The sequence below is a fragment of the Oreochromis aureus genome, linkage group 3 (assembly GCF_013358895.1).
Source record: "Oreochromis aureus strain Israel breed Guangdong linkage group 3, ZZ_aureus, whole genome shotgun sequence".
NCBI lineage: Eukaryota > Metazoa > Chordata > Actinopteri > Cichliformes > Cichlidae > Oreochromis > Oreochromis aureus.
In genome coordinates this window covers 66,266,130-66,283,931 of record NC_052944.1, presented here as the reverse complement: position 1 = coordinate 66,283,931, position 17,802 = coordinate 66,266,130, and the positions used below count along the sequence as shown (strand labels likewise).

General features: G+C 39.8%; 2 long non-coding RNA genes across 2 annotated transcripts; one reads left to right on the top strand and one right to left on the bottom strand.

Moving 5' to 3' along the window:
• The first annotated feature begins 10,310 nt into the window (after positions 1-10,310).
• Positions 10,311-11,977, top strand: LOC120437714. The gene is made up of 4 exons (XR_005611362.1): positions 10,311-10,460; positions 10,713-10,837; positions 10,943-11,064; positions 11,207-11,977. It is a non-coding gene; the product is annotated as an uncharacterized LOC120437714 (long non-coding RNA).
• A 3,218-nt stretch (positions 11,978-15,195) lies between these two features.
• LOC120439015 lies at positions 15,196-16,614 on the bottom strand. Its single transcript, XR_005612323.1, has 3 exons — positions 16,581-16,614; positions 15,669-15,826; positions 15,196-15,242 (listed from the first exon to the last, which is right to left on the bottom strand). It is a non-coding gene; the product is annotated as an uncharacterized LOC120439015 (long non-coding RNA).
• Between the last annotated feature and the right edge of the window lie 1,188 nt (positions 16,615-17,802).

Below are 17,802 nucleotides of genomic sequence, written 5' to 3'. Positions count from 1 at the left end.
AATACAATATTGATCATCATTAATAGCTGATGTAATGCAGAGGTCTAATGTTGTCTTGGCTCTTATTTGAGTAAAATAAAATGTAGAATAAAGATTTATATTTTCATGTTTTATACAAACACTGACAATTCACTGATTACTGATTTTCATTGAAAAACAGGGAAACGAGATCGAAAACAGGTGAAAACAAAACCTCATCATTACTAGGGATGGGTACCGGTCATGGCACCGGTTCTGACATAAACGGTAGTAACCAGACCGAAAAGCAGCGCACATTTCGGTGCTTTATTTCGGTGCTTTTTTTTCTGAGCCAATTCTAGCCAATCATTTTGCGTTTTCGAGTATAGTAGGCGGGCCCAGGTACGTACGTTCTTTTAGAGCAGAGCTACAGATTAAAAATGCGCAAGGCGAAGCGGTCAAAAGTCTGGCTGTACTTCGCAGCAAAAGATGCAAACTCAGCAGCCTGCAACAAGTGCTGTAAGCTGATACTGTGATACTGTCAAAGGAGGTAACACCTCGATGAAACACCTGGCGACGCATAGCGTTTTTTTAAAGCCGAGAAATGCGCCGTGTTCGATAGCTTGCTGCGAGACCTCACACCGTGCACATCCTCTGCGGGTGTGGTTCCTGTTATCGGACCCGGAGTTACCAGCATCCCCCAAAAACCCGAAGAGGAGAGTCCTGGCCCCTAGCCCTGCCAGTGTAGCAGAAATGATGACGATGATGATGGCAGCAGCAGCCGTTCTCCTCTGCGTGAGTAGCTTCATGTTGTTCGTGTGTAATTTACGTTGAGTAGGCTAACCACGTTATTACATTAATGCATGCAAGATGAACTAGCAAACACCGTCGTAGTTACATGCGGCTGTCTTCTTGTTTGATGGCAGATACTCCCTTCACCCTGGCCAAAAAGGCTAAAATGACCAAAGAAAAAGTGGAAAACAGTTAAACATGAAACAGTTAAACATGAGAGGTTTTTAGACAAAGTTTGTGTTTTTTCCATTGTTTAAGCACTGCTTCCAGCCAAGAGTGATACCATATATGCCCTATAGCTGATGAAAAGCCTTACATTGTTATCTTTTTACAAAAAACAGCTGAATATGAGAGGTTTTTGGACCAATTTTGTGTTCCCCATTCTTTAAGCACCGGCACCGATTCAAAAGTACCGGTTTGGCACCGGTATTGGATAAAACCTAAACGATACCCATCCCTAATCATGACGTTTTTTAACTGACTTTGAATTTGACTTGTTACAAATACTAGAGCTGTATTTATGATACAAGATAATTGATTAAGTATAAAATGCAGTTTTAATACCAAAAAAGCTTTTATGTGGAGAGCAACTGTAACGGTTCTATAATTTAACTCTTTACCCCTTGAAATCCTGCTCGGAGTAACCCTTGAAGCTTTTTCCTGAACCGAGCAGTTTCTGTCATGTTTCAGGCCTGATTATTTTGCATTTGTATTACAAGTTATTGAGAGTGGTCTTTGTCTATACAGCTACCCTTGGAAAACCCCCTATTGTACTGTTATTTTTCCAAACGTTGATTCTGTTCATCTGGACGTAGCGTTTTGTGGGAGAAACGTTTCGTCACTCATCCAAGTGACTTCTTCAGTCTCAGCTGACTGCAGGTTTCCCCAAACCTTATAAACAGTACATGTGCATAATGACTGAAACCAGCCCACAGAAGGAACAATGGGCTGTGAGGTCAGTTCCTTAATCATTTTCATGCAAATTCTCATGACCATTGCTCAACAACCACTGATCAATGGCCATGAGTACCATTCACAGAGAGTTGGGGAATGGCTGCAATCACAGCATTGTAAGATAGTGAAAGATGTACCCTTAGGCCCCCTCCTCGATTGAGAGATGGTCTTTCCCTTTTCACGTAAATGGCCTCCTTGACTCCGCGCTCAAACCAGCGTTCCTCCCTGTCCAGGATGTTACATCCTCATCCTTGAAAGAGTGTCCACTGGCCTGTAGGTGTAAATAAACTGCAGAGTCCTGGCCTGATGAGGTAGCTCTTCTGTGTTGTGCCATCCGCTTCGCCAGAGGTTGTTTGGTTTCCCCGATGTATAAATCCTGGCAATCCTCCTGGCACTTAACAGCGTACACTATGTTACTCTGTTTGTGTCGGGGGACCCGATCCTTGGGGTGGACCAATTTTTGCCGCAGCGTGTTTTGGGGTTTAAAAGCCACAGAGACCCGGTTTTAGAAAAAATGCGTCTCAACTGCTCTGATACTCCTGACACATACGGGATCACTACAGGTTTTCGCCTGGGCAGTGGTTGTCCTTCTCTGCTAGATCGGCTGGAGCTTTCTTTTGGCGCCTTCCCAGCTGTGACAAACGTCCAGCTAGGATAACCACATTTATTCAGGGCCTTCTTGATGTGATGTTCTTCTGCTTCCCTGGCCACTGTGTCTGTGGGGATGGTGTTCACTCTGTGTTGTAGTGTAATTTAAAGTGCAAAAAGCCTTCTTCAGATGTGTTTTCTTTGCTCACCAATAATTAGCCATTAGCTAGTAGTGTCCTTTGGTTCAAACTGAGCTTACATCAAAGGCTGGAGTCTTGTTCTCATTCTGAATAATGATGCAGACAAAGTATATTGTGCTTTCTTTGTGATTTTTTTATGTTTAAATTGTTTTTTTGTTTTTTGTTTTTTGCTGATTTTTGTTTTCTTTTTTGGTTATCGGGGAGCAGAAGCAGTCTCTTCTCTACTTTCTTGCTGATTTAAGAAAACCTGAAGGTAGACTCAATGAGTCTGAAAGACCGCTTAGCTGCAAGCAAATTATTGAGGAGAAGAGTGAGCGACAAGTGAAAGCAGACAGAATCAGAGCTGAAAGGACCTGCATCTTGGGTCCTTTTTCCTGCCTGCCTGCCACACAGCCAGCCGTGACAGAAAGGTCCTCAGCATCACAAGAAATGGTAAAAACAGCCCGGTTTAAAATATATAGATGTTATGGCCAAAGGAGGAGATAGCACTAATATCAAGACAAGAAAGCTCTTTGCCATGCAGAGAGAGTCACATCCCAAGTCAAGTACCCTGAGATTGTACACTAAGTGGAAGTAAAGAGATCAAGGACTAGGGAGTGTCAAAACCACTGACCAGGATGAAGAGGAAATGATAGACACATTCTATCAGTGGCTGGACAAAGCTGTACTGAAAGACAGCACAGAGGCACTAATCATGGCAGCACAGGATTAAGCTCTAAATATAAGATCCCTAGAGGCTGGGGTCTATCATACACGCAGGACCCCAAGTGCATGATACTAGCAAGCAAAGTGTACATGGAACGCCATAAACAAGTGGCTGGCATGGTATACAGGAACATTTGTGCCGAGCAAGGTCTGGAAGTCCCGAGGTCAAAATGGAAGACACCCCCTAGGGTGGTCGAGAATGACTGAGCTAAGATCTTGTCGGACTTCCAGATACAGAAAGACAAACTGGTGATGGCTAACCAACTGGACATAGTAGTTGTAGACAAGCAGAGGAAGATGACCATAGTGATGTAGCAACATCAGGAAAAAGGAATGCTGAGTGCATGATGAGTGCTAATGACTAAATAGAGTGCACCTGTGTGTAATCCAATGTCAGTACAAATACAGCTGCTCTATAACGGCCTCAGAGGTTGTCTAAGAGAATATTGGGAGCAACAACACCATGAAGGCCAAGAACACACCAGACAGGTCAGGGATAAAGTTATTGAGAAATTTAAAGCAGGCTTAGGCTGCAGAAAGATTTCCCAAGCCTTGAACATCCCATGGAGCACTGTTCAAGCCATCATTCAGAAATGGAAGGAGTATGGCACAACTGTAAACCTACCAAGACAAGGCCGTCCACCTAAACTCACAGGCCGAACAAGGAGAGCGCTGATCAGAAATGCAGCCAAGAGGCCCATGGTGACTCTGGACGAGCTGCAGAGATCTACAGCTCAGGTGGGGGAATCTGTCCATAGAACAACTATTAGTCGTGCACTGCTAAAAGTTGGCCTCTACAGCAGAGTGGCAAGAAGAAAGCCATTGTTAACAGAAAACCATGAGAAGTCCCGTTTGCAGTTTGCCACAAGCCATGTGGGGGACACAGCAAACATGTGGAAGAAGGTGCTCTGGTCAGATGAGACCAAAATGGAACTTTTTGGCCAAAATGTAAAACGCTATGTGTGGCGGAAAACTAACACTGCACATCAATCTGAACACACCATCCCCACTGTCAAATATGGTGGTGGCAGCATCATGCTCTGGGGTGCTTCTTTTCAGCAGGGACAGGGAAGCTGGTCAGAGTTGATGGGAAGATGGATGGAGCCAAATACAGGGCAATCTTGGAAGAAAACCTCTTGGAGTCTGCAAAAGACATGAGACTGGGGCGGAGGTTCAGCTTCCAGCAGGACAACGACCCTAAACATAAAGCCAGGGCAACAATGGAACGGTTTAAAACAAAACATATCCATGTGTTAGAATGGCCCAGTCAAAGTCCAGATCTAAATCCAATCAAGAATCTGTGGCAAGATCTGAAAACTGCTGTTCACAAACGCTGTCCATCTAATCTGACTGAGCTGGAGCTGTTTTGCAAAGAAGAATGGGCAAGAATTTCAGTCTGTAGATGTGCAAAGCTGGTAGAGACATACCCTAAAAGACTGGCAGCTGTAATTGCAGCAAAAGGTGGTTCTACAAAGTATTGACTCAGGGGGCTGAATAATTACACACCCCCCACTTTTCAGTTATTTATTTGTAAAAACCTTTGAAGTCATGTATGATTTTCGTTCCACTTCTCATGTGTACACTACTTTGTATTGGTCTTTCACGTGGAATTCCAATAAAATTGATTCATGTTTGTGGCTGTAATGTGACAAAATGTGGAAAAGTTCAAGGGGGCCGAATACTTTTGCAAGCCACTGTATTTGTTTAATATGTGCGTTGAAGGACATGTCCTGGTCAAAAATGACTCCAAGGTTCCTCACAGTGTTACTGGAGGCCAAGGTAATGTATGGTGGCCCTGAAGTGCAAACCACAAAAACAAATCACAAAACGCACAACAAATTGAAAAGCGCAAAAACAAATTGAAAAGCGCAAAAACAAATCTCTTAACGCAAAAACAAATTGAAAAGTGCAACAACAAATTCACTTACCGCAAAAACAAATTCACTTAACGCAAAAACAAATTGAAAAGCGCAAAAACAAATTCACTTAACGCAAAAACAAATTCACTTAACGCAAAAACAAATTCACTAAACGCAAAAACAAATTGAAAAGCACAACAACAAAAACCAAACCGGAAGAGGTAGGTACCAATGCTGCAACAACAGGCATCACTGATTGGATGATGGATCCGGTAGCCTTTTGAACCGGAAGTTGTTCTGCCGAACGTGGTTATGAGAAAGAGCAGTCAACGGCTGTATCCCAATTCAGCGCCTGCAGCCTTAAAACGCAGCCTCAACGATCCTCAAGGGCACAGTACTCAAAGACCGCTAAGGCCGGAAGTGCGAGGCTTGTGAAATGGGACGGTCTAGCCTCCGTCGCGCTGCCCAGGTTGCCTAGCAACCATAACACCAACCGCTGGAAACGTTTCATACAGCTTTGACGGAAATGAAGGAGAACATATTTTGTTCGTGTGTTTGTTTCTACACGAGCTTTGTGTGATTTAATAAGTATCTGAGGCTGAGACCACGGGACTGTAAAATATGATTGCTGGCCTTCATATCTGTACTGAACAGTCATTTAAGATTAGCTAGTAAATAACAATTAGCTAATGTTGTTCATGAGACTAAAGTCAGTGTAAATATGATATGGCCAATATTATAGTTCTTATATTAATCATAAGTTATTACAGCAGTAAGTTTGAACTCTCAAATCAAATCACTTCTATTGTCACATCACATGTGCAGGTACACTGGTACAGCACATGTGAATGAAATTCATGTGAGTGAACTCTGTGTCTAATACTGAGCTTCAGTAAAGATTCAAGTTGCAATTATTTATATGTCCTATCACCTTAAATCTTCACTCAAAGACAAGTATCTTTGACAGTGTATATGTAGATGTATTAGATATAAGAGACAAATATTGTCCGTGTAATATGTTGGTATTACTAAATTTGGCTCAATGCTTACATATATGTGTAAAAAGAAAATGTACGAGCTGTGATAACTGTTGCTGATAACATAAAGAGTAGACTGATATATTAAATATTCCTTTATTGGGTGAGAAAATCAGACCATGTCATAACTGCTTTAAGTCATACAGAATAGATATCAGAGCCTTAAACAGGCTGACTTCTGCTAAATGGGTCAAACTGGGCAGAAAGTATACAAACACATAACATCCTTATAGAATATGATGTAACACTATAGATCAACTTACCTCAGAATATATAAAGCATATAAACAATTACAGCAATATGATGCAACAAACACAGCAGTGCTACTAATCCAAAATACTCAAAGCTTCATAGAACTGAAACAAACATTTATTTTTAGCTCCATTCTGCTGCTGATACATACTTTAGGTTTCTGAACATTAAACTTGTTGCTGCCTTTCATAGTGTGTAACTTGAAGGCCCTGAGTACTTTCTCCCACACTGAAAACACTGGGATGATAACATTATCTGAACATTACCTAATAATGATTCAGGACAGACAATTAGTTATGTTAAACTTTCCTAGCAGTCCTTCACAAACAGGGAACAGTCTGTCTATTCTCCATCTGTCAGCTGCTGCTGGCTCTTCCTCCTCCTCTTCCTCACACACTGCTGAGTTTGTCCTGGTGGATCATCAGGGTGCAAAGCCTCACAGATGATGTGCAGCAGTGGGTCCCTCAGTCTGTCCTCACTCTGGACACTTGCAGTTGTCACACATGGAAATCAAATGTGTGATAAGCTGCAGGATTCAAACACAAGTGTAACTTATAAATACATGTTCATACTTTTATTCCACAATCAGAGAGAAAGAAACAGAGAGAGAGTGCAGGACAGACAGACAGGTGACAGTCTCAGGTGTATACACTGCTACAAAACAGCACAAGAGAAGGAGGATTTAGTGTTTGTGTTATTATGAGTGCTAAAGAAGAAGAGTTCCCAGATGGTACAGTGGACACATGTGTGACTCCTGTGATTAAAGCATCTTTCTTTCAGCTTAACGAGTGAACCGTCAGCTCGTTCAAACACACGTTAAAGTCCGTTTGGCTCGACACCACCGAACAGAGGCAGCAATATAACATAGCTAACATTAACAGTGCAGTGAATCCTGCTTGTGCCGTGATATTCAGGACTGCAAACCGAGCAGCATCACTGACTTTCAGCTTGTTGTGTTTGTGGATATATGACTGACTGTAATTATCGATAAAATCATCACATTCTCTGTAAGATTAAGGTCAACTATTGTATTATATTTTAAATGCTTTAAAACCAAGTAAACGCTGAAAGTACAAACATCGCTAATGGCAAATAACTTTGCCGACATGTGGCCAACAGTAATGTTTTAATGTTCCTCATTATTAAACATTTGCACATAAATAAGTGACATCATATTCAGTACTTACCTTTAACAGTTTACTCTTCGGCCGCTCCGCTTCTGCCGTCTGCGGCAAAGTTATCCACAGTGACTGCTGCGCTATAAATTGTGGGATATGTTGGGCCACGAAGTCTACCCCGCCACAGCCTTAAAATTCAGTGAAATGAAGGCCGAATTTGAGGGCCGCATTTCGAGCAGCCTTTGAATTGGGACAGCCTTCGGCGCACCGCTGTGACGTAATCGGCCTTAAAATGCAGCCTTTAAGGCTGCATTTTAAGGGATACAGCCAACATGTTTTGGGATACAGCCAACATGTTTTGTCCAAGTTGTGGAAAAAAGTTGGTAGAGCAGTCACCAAACTTCCGAACAGAACAACTTCCGGTTCAAAAGGCTACCGGATCCATCATCCAATCAGTGATGCCTGTTGTTGCAGCATTGTTACCTACCTCTTCCGGTTTGGTTTTTGTTTTTGCGCTTTTCAATTTGTTGTGCGTTTTGTGATTTGTTTTTGCGCTTTTCAATTTGTTTTTGCATTAAGTGAATTTGTTTTTGCGTTAAGTGAATTTGTTTTTGCGCTTTTCAAATTGTTTTTGCGCTAAGTGATTTGTTGTTGCGCTTTTCAATTTGTTTTTGCGCTTTTCAATTTGTTGTGCGTTTTGTGATTTGTTTTTGCGCTTTTCAATTTGTTTTTGCGTTAAGTGGTTTGTTTTTGCGCTTTTCAAATTGTTTTTGCGTTAAGTGATTTGTTTTTGCGCTTTTCAATTTGTTGTGCGTTTTGTGATTTGTTTTTGTGGTTTGCACTTCAGGGCCACCGTAGTAATGCCATCCAGAGTAAGAATCTGGTTAGACACCATATTTCTAAGATTTTTAGAGCTAAGTACAATAACCTATTTTTTTATCTGAATTTAGGAGCAAAAAATGAGAGGCCTGTAACATGGTAGACTAGTGTGCCTGTGTTAATTCAGCTCCATATTATTGTGTGAAGTTGCACTGGGCTGGGAGTGGTTGTGTGTGTGTCACATTTTTGGTGAGCCAATGGCTGTAATGGGGTTGGGCTAATTAGAGGCAGGTGTACTTGATTGCACTGATACACTGGTCTACTTATAGCCCACACTACAAACACTGCTGTGTCATTTTGTCTCTCTGTGCAGGTATGTTATGTGATGAAATTGGATATGTTTGGGATGGATGGATTTTGCGCTATGACTTCTATTGTGAACGTGTCGTTTTGTCTCTCTGTGCAGGCCAGGGCCTAATATATGCCACAGCCTAAGGGCAGCAGAGTTGCAGAGGCTGGAGTGACAACTGGATATATGCTTGCAGGGTGGTGGGTCTCCAAGGACAACTTCTAACCCTGTTAAAGGCAACACGTGGAGTGCAACTGGCTGTGTGGCATAGCTGGCTCTGGCCTTAGGACTGTGTGTTTTATTTGATTCATAAAAGGGACACTGGACTGTTTTATATTTTATCTCTTGATTACTTTTGTCAATAAATTATCTTTTAGAATTTTATTGACTGTCATCATTTTGCCCACGACTGAGACGGTTGGTCAGACCTAGGAGCTTTCTTTGGGTGTGTTACAGGCCATCCAAACTTTATGTGTTTAAGACATTCCTGGAGTTTAACTAATTGAGCGTGTGCTATCTAGCTTCATGGATAAAGTTGGGTGTCAGAGACTGTGTTTGTGGAGTCTCCTCTTTTTGTTACTAACTGGGCTCAAAATTGGCGATAAACTGAGAAGACTTCACAGAAACAGCTTAACTTGCTCAGTTGATTTATTTTACATAGAATCCATTGACAATGGCCTCAGTAATAGTACACATTAGTGGAGAAATGCCCTGCACAGATTACTGTAAAGCACAATATGCTGTAAGAAGATGCGTGTAACAAATAACATTAAGCATGCTGACAAGCAGCCTCACAAAGAGATTCAAGAGAGAGAGATTACATGATCAGGCTTTGTATACTCCGGTCACTCCCACCTCCTCAGGTACAGTTGGATCATTAACAATCTAAGCCAGCACTGGAAGGAGGGGAAAACTGTGCAAAAAAAACAGTGCTACTAGGCCGTCATGTCAGTTATTGAGTATTTTGTTCATTAGTTTTAATGTTTCCGTAGCTAAATAAAGAAATTAAACTGAAAAGTAAAAGTAAAATGTATTCCTTATCTTCTGAAACTTTTTTTTTTTGTGGCAACTTCAGGTCTGTCAGCGTGCTGAGGTCACAGAAACAAGAAAAGCAGCTTCAGACTTCAGAGTGTTGTTTACAGTTTTCTGTCATCATGATCTCCCCTGAAGTTTATCAAGCATTAAGTCCACAATACTGTAATGATGATTCTGACTTTGGTCATGGTTGCATAATATTTTAATAATATACAATTATTTCATATTTTTTATGTTAATCAAAAATTAACTTTGTGAAATTTGTATTTGAGAATGAAGAATGTGACAATATATTTTGGTTCAATATTTAATTCATTCAGATGCAATTGTTAAATGAAAGAAAAATATATTCTAATTTAGCAAACTAATTTATCAAATATATATATATATATATATATATATATATATATATATATATATATATATATACTTTTAATACATTAATTTCACACCTGTATTGACAATACTATATTGTATTCATACAGAATCAGTTTGGTATCATTGTCTGTCTGTTCACTGATTGCTGAAACTAAGAGCTACTTTGATCTGTTTAGATCTAAAGTATCCAAAGTTGAGCCCTAATGTTTCTTCACCCTTGTGTGTGTGATATCTGATTTCCTACATGCTGGCAGAGCAGAGCGGCTGTTTGTGCTCACAGATGGTGACGGTGTGGAGAGACGGTGGTGTTTCCTCAGAAGAACTAGCAGAGCCACCAAGGGCACGAGTCCTTCTCACCACCTTGACTTGCTGACTGATGCTCGTCTGCACTGCACAGAGGAAATCAACTAACCGAGGTTTGTCCAGTGCAGTGTTATGAAATGTATATTTGTTTTATGCTTACAGATATGTTTTTCTTGACAGAGGCTCTGCAGAGGTTAGACAAAGCAGAGAAAATATGTGCTTTACATTTTACTGTGATTTACTGGGATATTTGTTGCCTGATGTTTAGCAGGAATGGAGGAATGGAATCAAAGGGAGATGTTTTTGATGTTTTTGTAATGATGTAAGTAAACCTTCAATATTATTTATTTTCTTGGTTATATTAGGAGTGTTTCTGAGTGAGGGAGAGAGGAGTCATCATCCAGGTAAAGTGACGTGGATCAGTGGATACACTTGTCTCCCCTTTAAAGGAGACACTCTTAGAGAGAGACGATCCGAGTCATCCTTAAATGTTAGTGCTTTCAAATACACAAACATTTTTAAAGGACAAAAACGAACATCCAACTTTGACTGTAACACAAAATAAATCTTTGCATGTGTGTTTTCAAACTCTCAGATGGGCAGGATATCAGTCTTGGACTGTCTAACCTGCCGGAGCAGCACTGAATGATCACCACACATGAGCATGTTCCTGCAACATTCAGCATCTGATCTGCCATCTGTGTGCTTCTGCTTTTGGTAAGTAGAGTTACCTAACTACAGTAACTATAAACACATGCCATCCATTTCTAACGGCCTGGTTACTTCCTGTCAGTTATTTTAGAAACCATGTGGTCACCTGACCTAACACTGTTTCTTCTTCTTCCCCTTAATGTTGAAGTGTCAAATGTCAACCAGCTGGAGAGGAAACTACACCAGTGTACTGGGATGTTTCAGCAACACGTGCCAGATGCTGTTCCTTCATGGTGACATCACCAGAGACAGCCCCGCCCACCTCAGGACCTCGCCATTGATCATGATGATTATAATGATGACAGCGAGCGGAACTAAAACTGTAAAAATCCACGACCAGAATGTTTAGATGCTTTCTAATTATTAATGAATACTGAGAGCCTCTTTCTGTGTTTTGTCTGTTTTGGGTTTTTTTACCTCATTTGTTACTAACAAAGTTCAACAAACTCACACAGTTTACATTCTGTATGTTTCCATCTTTACCAGCCACACTCTTAACTGCAATTAAGAAAACAAACCGTAGAAATCGTTGCTTTTCTCTTTTGTAATTGATGATAATTCAGTGAATATACTGCGCTGCTTCCTTTTGTTTCGTCTCACATTGCTTTAAGTTTTTCAGTGTTCAGTTATTTTTTACTGCTGTTTGAATTCTCTGTATGTTTGACCCTGTAGACTGTTTAATGGACTGCTTGTCTTCCTGTTTGTAACCGCCGCCTGTTTTTGACTAAAGATTTGGATTTCTGACTTTAACACAGCCTCTGCGTGTCCTCCCTTTGTGTCCTCTTCCTCTGTGAATGTGTTGCATGTGTCAGATTCATTTATTAACAGCTTTCCCACAGTCAGTTGCATCAGCATTCATTCACAGCACATTTCAGAAGGATTCAGATTAATACAGTGATCTTATAGTCAGAATTATCCTGACAGACTGTAAATTATCTTTCATCAGGTCAATTTTAAAGTTCAGTATTTCAAAGCAGGAGTTATGAAGAATCATATTGGCATTAGGACTGTAACAATATGTACTTACAAAGTCAAAGTTTTTTTTATTATGCTAGAATATTGGAAGACAATCAACTTTTAGTGTTTTCTGCATATTAATTATACTGAAATAGAGATGGTGACCCTAACTGTACAGAAGCACTAAACAACTGACAATCTAACAAACATTATTGGCCTGAGCTGTCATGCACAGTGAGTCTGATCCTGTGCTGTGAGAGTCTGACAAGCATGTTTCTGGTCAGTTTGGAAGAAATAACATCACAATGTTGATCTTTTTTCAATATTCCTTCTCTTTTACAACATAAACTGTGATCAAAGCTACTTATGTTCACAGCATGTAATAATACTGACAGTCCAGGGCATTGTGGTCTGTTGAGCTAGGGTTAGGGTTAGCAATTCAGACATATGTAATCAATATTACTCTTGCTGGAACAAACGCCTAGGAATTTATATTATAATTCATGAAATATTCAAATTCAGTATCAGTCGTTTTATATTATAACCACGTATCCACCCAGGGTCATGGTGGGGCAGGGCTCTGTCCTGGGATGCTTGAGTGAAAGGTAATGTACACCCTGACCAGGTATCCAGTCTGTCACAGTTGTTTTCAATATTTGGTTCTAAAATATGAGTGAAAACAAAAATCCAACTAGGATTCTTGCGTATGATGGATGAAGTCTGTCTTTGACTGTATTGTCCAGCTGATCCATCAAACCCCAGCAGGTAAACCTTATTCATGACATAACACAGTAACAATGTAAAAAATTAAACAGGAACAGTCTAAATGTAAAGTGCATTCTAAACTCCTCTTCAATAAATTATATGCAAAGAGTCATTCAGGACTGTAAAACGTGAACTACAGAACCCAGAGTCTTCATCATTAAATCTCTGGTTGCTTCATTTTTCTATCCTATATCAGATACTTTAAAGGTTTTAGTAAAGTTGCATTCTCATGGTGAGGCAAAGTGTTTTATGTGTGTGTGCGTGTGTGTCATGAACGGCTGTAAAAGCCCTTTAATTAAAGAACAAAGCGGGGTTTGAGTTCCTACGGCGGACAGCTAATAACAGGAATCGGACGCGCGGTCCACCCTAGTCCACAGCAACCACCATAGCAACAGCCTAGCATGTCTTTAAAAACATATTCTGTCTTCATAACTATCAAAAACGTGAAATGATTTGCAAAGCGTGAAAGTGTTGCAGAGAGCTATGGCGGTATCTTTGGAAGCTGTTTACATATACGATGTAACCATGGAGACAGTCAGTCACGTGAGCTAGCGGTGCATGTTTACTACAGTGAATAAGGTGATTGCGTGCACAGCGTCCACACGCTGCAGAGGGTAAAGACATTACTTCAATATTGTTTTATATTTATATATATTTGCCTTCTGTTGACCATCACCTCAGGTTCACCATTACAGTTTCAGCATACAAATGTCTAAATATGAACACATTAAAAAAACTCATGTCTCAGAAATAGGCACAGCTGTTCATGTTTGTCATTATAGTTTTATTTGTAAGAAAATTATGAACTTCATATTGTGTATCTAATCAAAGAACATTTGACAAGTCTGAGTCATTCCTTTGCCCTATGAGAGCTGGAATAAATATATATCCTGACAGTTACAGTTGAAACAGTAGAGACAGGTAGAAATGGGCTCAGATTAATCTTTGCTTAGTCAGATACCTCCTGTGTTCAGTCCATCATATTAAAAAACAAACAATAGCACGATCCGTGTGAGTTTGCATCCATTTCCAAATCGTAGTCAAGCAGCCCAGTCTCATAAATAGGTAACAGAAATGTCTCTAATGTAGACGTGTACAGTCTAGTGTAAGCATTAAAAGATCATAAAGGAAACACTAACATTTATGTGAAACTAATTGTAATAAAAAATGAGCAGGTGATTTATAGATTTAAAAAGAAAGAATCTGAAAACAACACTTTTTTGGTCTAAGTGGTCAAAGTAGAAAACAGAACTGATGTTCAAGAACAAACCGTAGCTGCACTAATATTACACATCTCCATTGTTGTGGTGAACAATGTTGCTTTTAAAACCACATGCAGTGTGTGACCATGAACGCCACTTCGCTGAAGCATTTTTCTTCTTCTTCTTCTTGCCATCAGAATGGAAGCAGACAGAGCACGAGCTGCTTTGATCTACTGAAAGGAAAAAGCAGAACATATGAGCTGAAACCATTAAGATAGAAACAATAATTCAATGCAGTGTCTCACATAGCTTAGCCTGTTACAACTGTTGATACAAGCTAAATATAGTTAAAACACAGTGTCAGGGAACTCCAGTGTGGGAACTAGTGACTTTAGGTTTGTAGTCATTTAACTTTCATCCATTCATCCATTTAATTCAGGAGGAAGAAATGTCAGGTTGGTGCAGGCTGGTTACATGCATTTGCTCCCATGCTGTCTTTAACTAAATGACTTGGTTCACTTTATGGCTGGGCTGTATGTGAGGTTATATCATGTTATTTGGGCAGGAGTACCTGTCCCCTGTTAGGCTTAGAAAGTTTCTCCAAGGGTTTCTCCATAAGCAGAGCTTCTAACTGTTATAGCTTTTAGCACATCTGTAGCTGTGCAGGCTGACAGGTTTTTGATGGCTCTTTTTACCCCACACTGGTTGTGTGTAAATAGCCCCACTAGTTCTTTTGGGTTGCAGTTAACTTGGGAGGAAGGGGTGGGTCTGCCAGGACTAGATGAATAACAATTATCTGGCATACATAAATTTCATAATGCATGCATATATCTCTATCAATTAAACCTGGCCTGAGAGCTGCCATTTTTTACATTCAGTTGTTTCTCTTAGAAATTTTGGATCTAAATAATGAATGTGTTACAGTTAAAGTGACACTGGTCAGTGTAAATGGCTCATTGGGACATAGAAACCTTTATATTAGATACCATCACCTGACATCGAGTGTCAAACAATATCAAAGCTGTAAAAGCTGTTTACAGTCAGAATTTATAAAAACTATGATTGTAAATAAATTCAAACAAGTGAGCTTTTCTCTTTGTGCTGAATATCAACACTGTGACTTCTTAGACTGTAAGCTTTACTTCAGCACAGTTGTAGAAGTCGTCACTCCAAATGTCTTTTGATAACAAGAAAAAAATACCTTTTCAGTCCACGACCTGAAGTTCTTCTCCAAACATCTTCTGCCATCGGCTTTGTCTGCTGGTTTGAAGACAATAAACCACAAAAAAGATGATTTAGTCACTTTGTCTGCATCATGCAGCTCGAATGTGTTGTGTAACGATGTTGAATAGCCGCTGTTATCCCTCTGCTGTGTCTGTAGGATTGTACTGTACAGCATCTCATTGATATGTGAGGAATGCTAATGTAACACGATAACAGACGTCTGGTCTTACATCATTAAAATATAAGGAGCAGGAGATATTTAGATATTTTTATTATATTTTATAGATGACAGATATTACTAAATAGATAGAATTTACTAAATAGCTGGATGAACATGAAAAATATGTCCATAATCACAAATGACCATGAGAGCCAGTAGAATTAATTCAACTAAACACTCAAAAGACGTCCTTAAATGCTCTTTAAGTGGCAGAACAAACAAACAAACAGTTAATCGCTTACTTGAGATGAAATCTGCTCAGCTACTTTGAAAACAGCTTCTAACTGGTTCCTCCTTTAACAGGATGACTGCTCAGGGGTAAGGCCATCATGCAGTCCAGCAACCTTTATGGTTCTGCTTTGATTCACCAGGAACTATTAGGGAAACCTTCCAGCGCCTCCTGTGAAAGACACAGGCATAAACATACAAACATTTATTAACATGTTCCACAGTCTTCCAGTTTGATTTTCTCATCCTGTGGACAACAACGTACAGAGATGCAGGTTTATGTTAACTTTTGTAAGGTTTCTTTACTGAACATATCCAGCTGCAGCTCCACTGTGATCCTGAACTGGATAAGCACTTAAGAAAATGTGTCAATAAATGGACAAACATCAGCTTACTATATTTATCCAAACAGACTGGACCAATAATGCTTCACTGAGTTAGAGACTTTAACAGTCTCTTCTATGTAAGAATGTCTCGTGATAGACCTGCAAACTTGACAACAAAGATTTTTCAGACTACATGTAGCTGTCCTCTATGCCAGCTCACACATTTACATTCATGTCACACTTATTTCTGCTTTCCCATTTTTATCATTATTACTTACTTTTTGATTAGATACCTTGAGTTTGTAAATGATCAGATTACATAATTGGGATACAATTCAATACAATTCATGTATCCAATTCAAGGTCGCGGGAGGATGAAGCCTATCCCAGCTGATACAGGACAAAGACAGGCTGCCAGTTATCGCAGGGCTAAGACAATACGTGTAACAGAAAATCCACTTAAATGTTTGATATTTCTAATAATAATAATCATAATTATGACTATTATTTGAAATATTATTTAAAGGTTTCTTTATAAATACATTTCGATTTTTTTTTATAACCCCTAGAATATAAACCTGAGCTGTTTCAGATTCTGACCTCTGACCTCAGTGACCAGGCTGTGTCCTCACTGCAGCTCCCTCTTCACACTGACAAATGAAACTTCTGTGGAAGAAAAATCTGGAATTTTTTTTATTTCCAATCCACTTAAACTATTAAGGATTAAGCAACAGTGCTCATCTTTGCTCTTCTGAAATCTGTGTTAAACAACAACAAACATAGCTTTACACACCACCAGCAGCCATAACGCTAAATTTTAATCTTCAAATGTTTCTGAGCCGTCTTCAACCTGCTTTTAACACATTAAAGTCCCACAGTCAATGCAGCCTGACTTTATCCTAAATGTTCAGCACACACAGAGACACAGAGGGACTGTTTAAAGTTTAGTGTTAACCTGAGTCACTGATCATTTACAGTATTACAGAGTCTGTCAGTCTTTGCATGATGTCCACGTCACTGTAAGCTTCTAGCTGACTCTCAGGTGTGACAGGTGTGCCAGCAGGAAAGAGTAATAATAACCTGCATCCTGAGGTTTGTCATGCAGGATTAAAGGAGCCAGGCTTTGTTCACACAGCTAGGATTGTATTTACACTGACCCTGGGTCAGTATAAGTATCATACAGTTTAAACGAAGCACTGAAACTTGCACATATTTATAACAGATGCATTGAAGCTAATCGGGATATTTACTGTTAATCTGTGGCTGCGATTAATCACTTTACTGGAAACTTTATTAACTAGTAACTTCATCAGTCATGACAGAAGCTAATATTTCTGTGCTAACATCGTTTAAACAGTAACAGCTTTACTACAATATAAGCTAACGTTTACACCGTAACTTTAAGCTAGCACCATAAAGACGGTAAAACACGTAATAATATCTACAAATGCATCTTAAAGCTGTTATATTAGCACTCGGTGTATTACTAACATAACCACATTAACATTATTGACACTCGCTGACTTTTAATAGTCATCTATAAATGTTGTCCGTTTAAATGGTCTTACCTGTAACACTGCTGTATCCACCGGATTCCAGCCAGAGTGGATTCTGGAGTCTTCCACGCTCCTGTTAGTGATCCTCCATCTGGATGGATGATAACAACCTTCTAAACAATCTAGCAGGTGGAGATGGCCCACATCTATGGGACTGATTTCTGCTAATAACGCCTGATGGACTGAACATCCGAAGCGGGTGAATAAAGTCACCCGGTAGCTAGCTGTGCCATTACCCAGCATACACCTCTCCCTCCATAAATGCA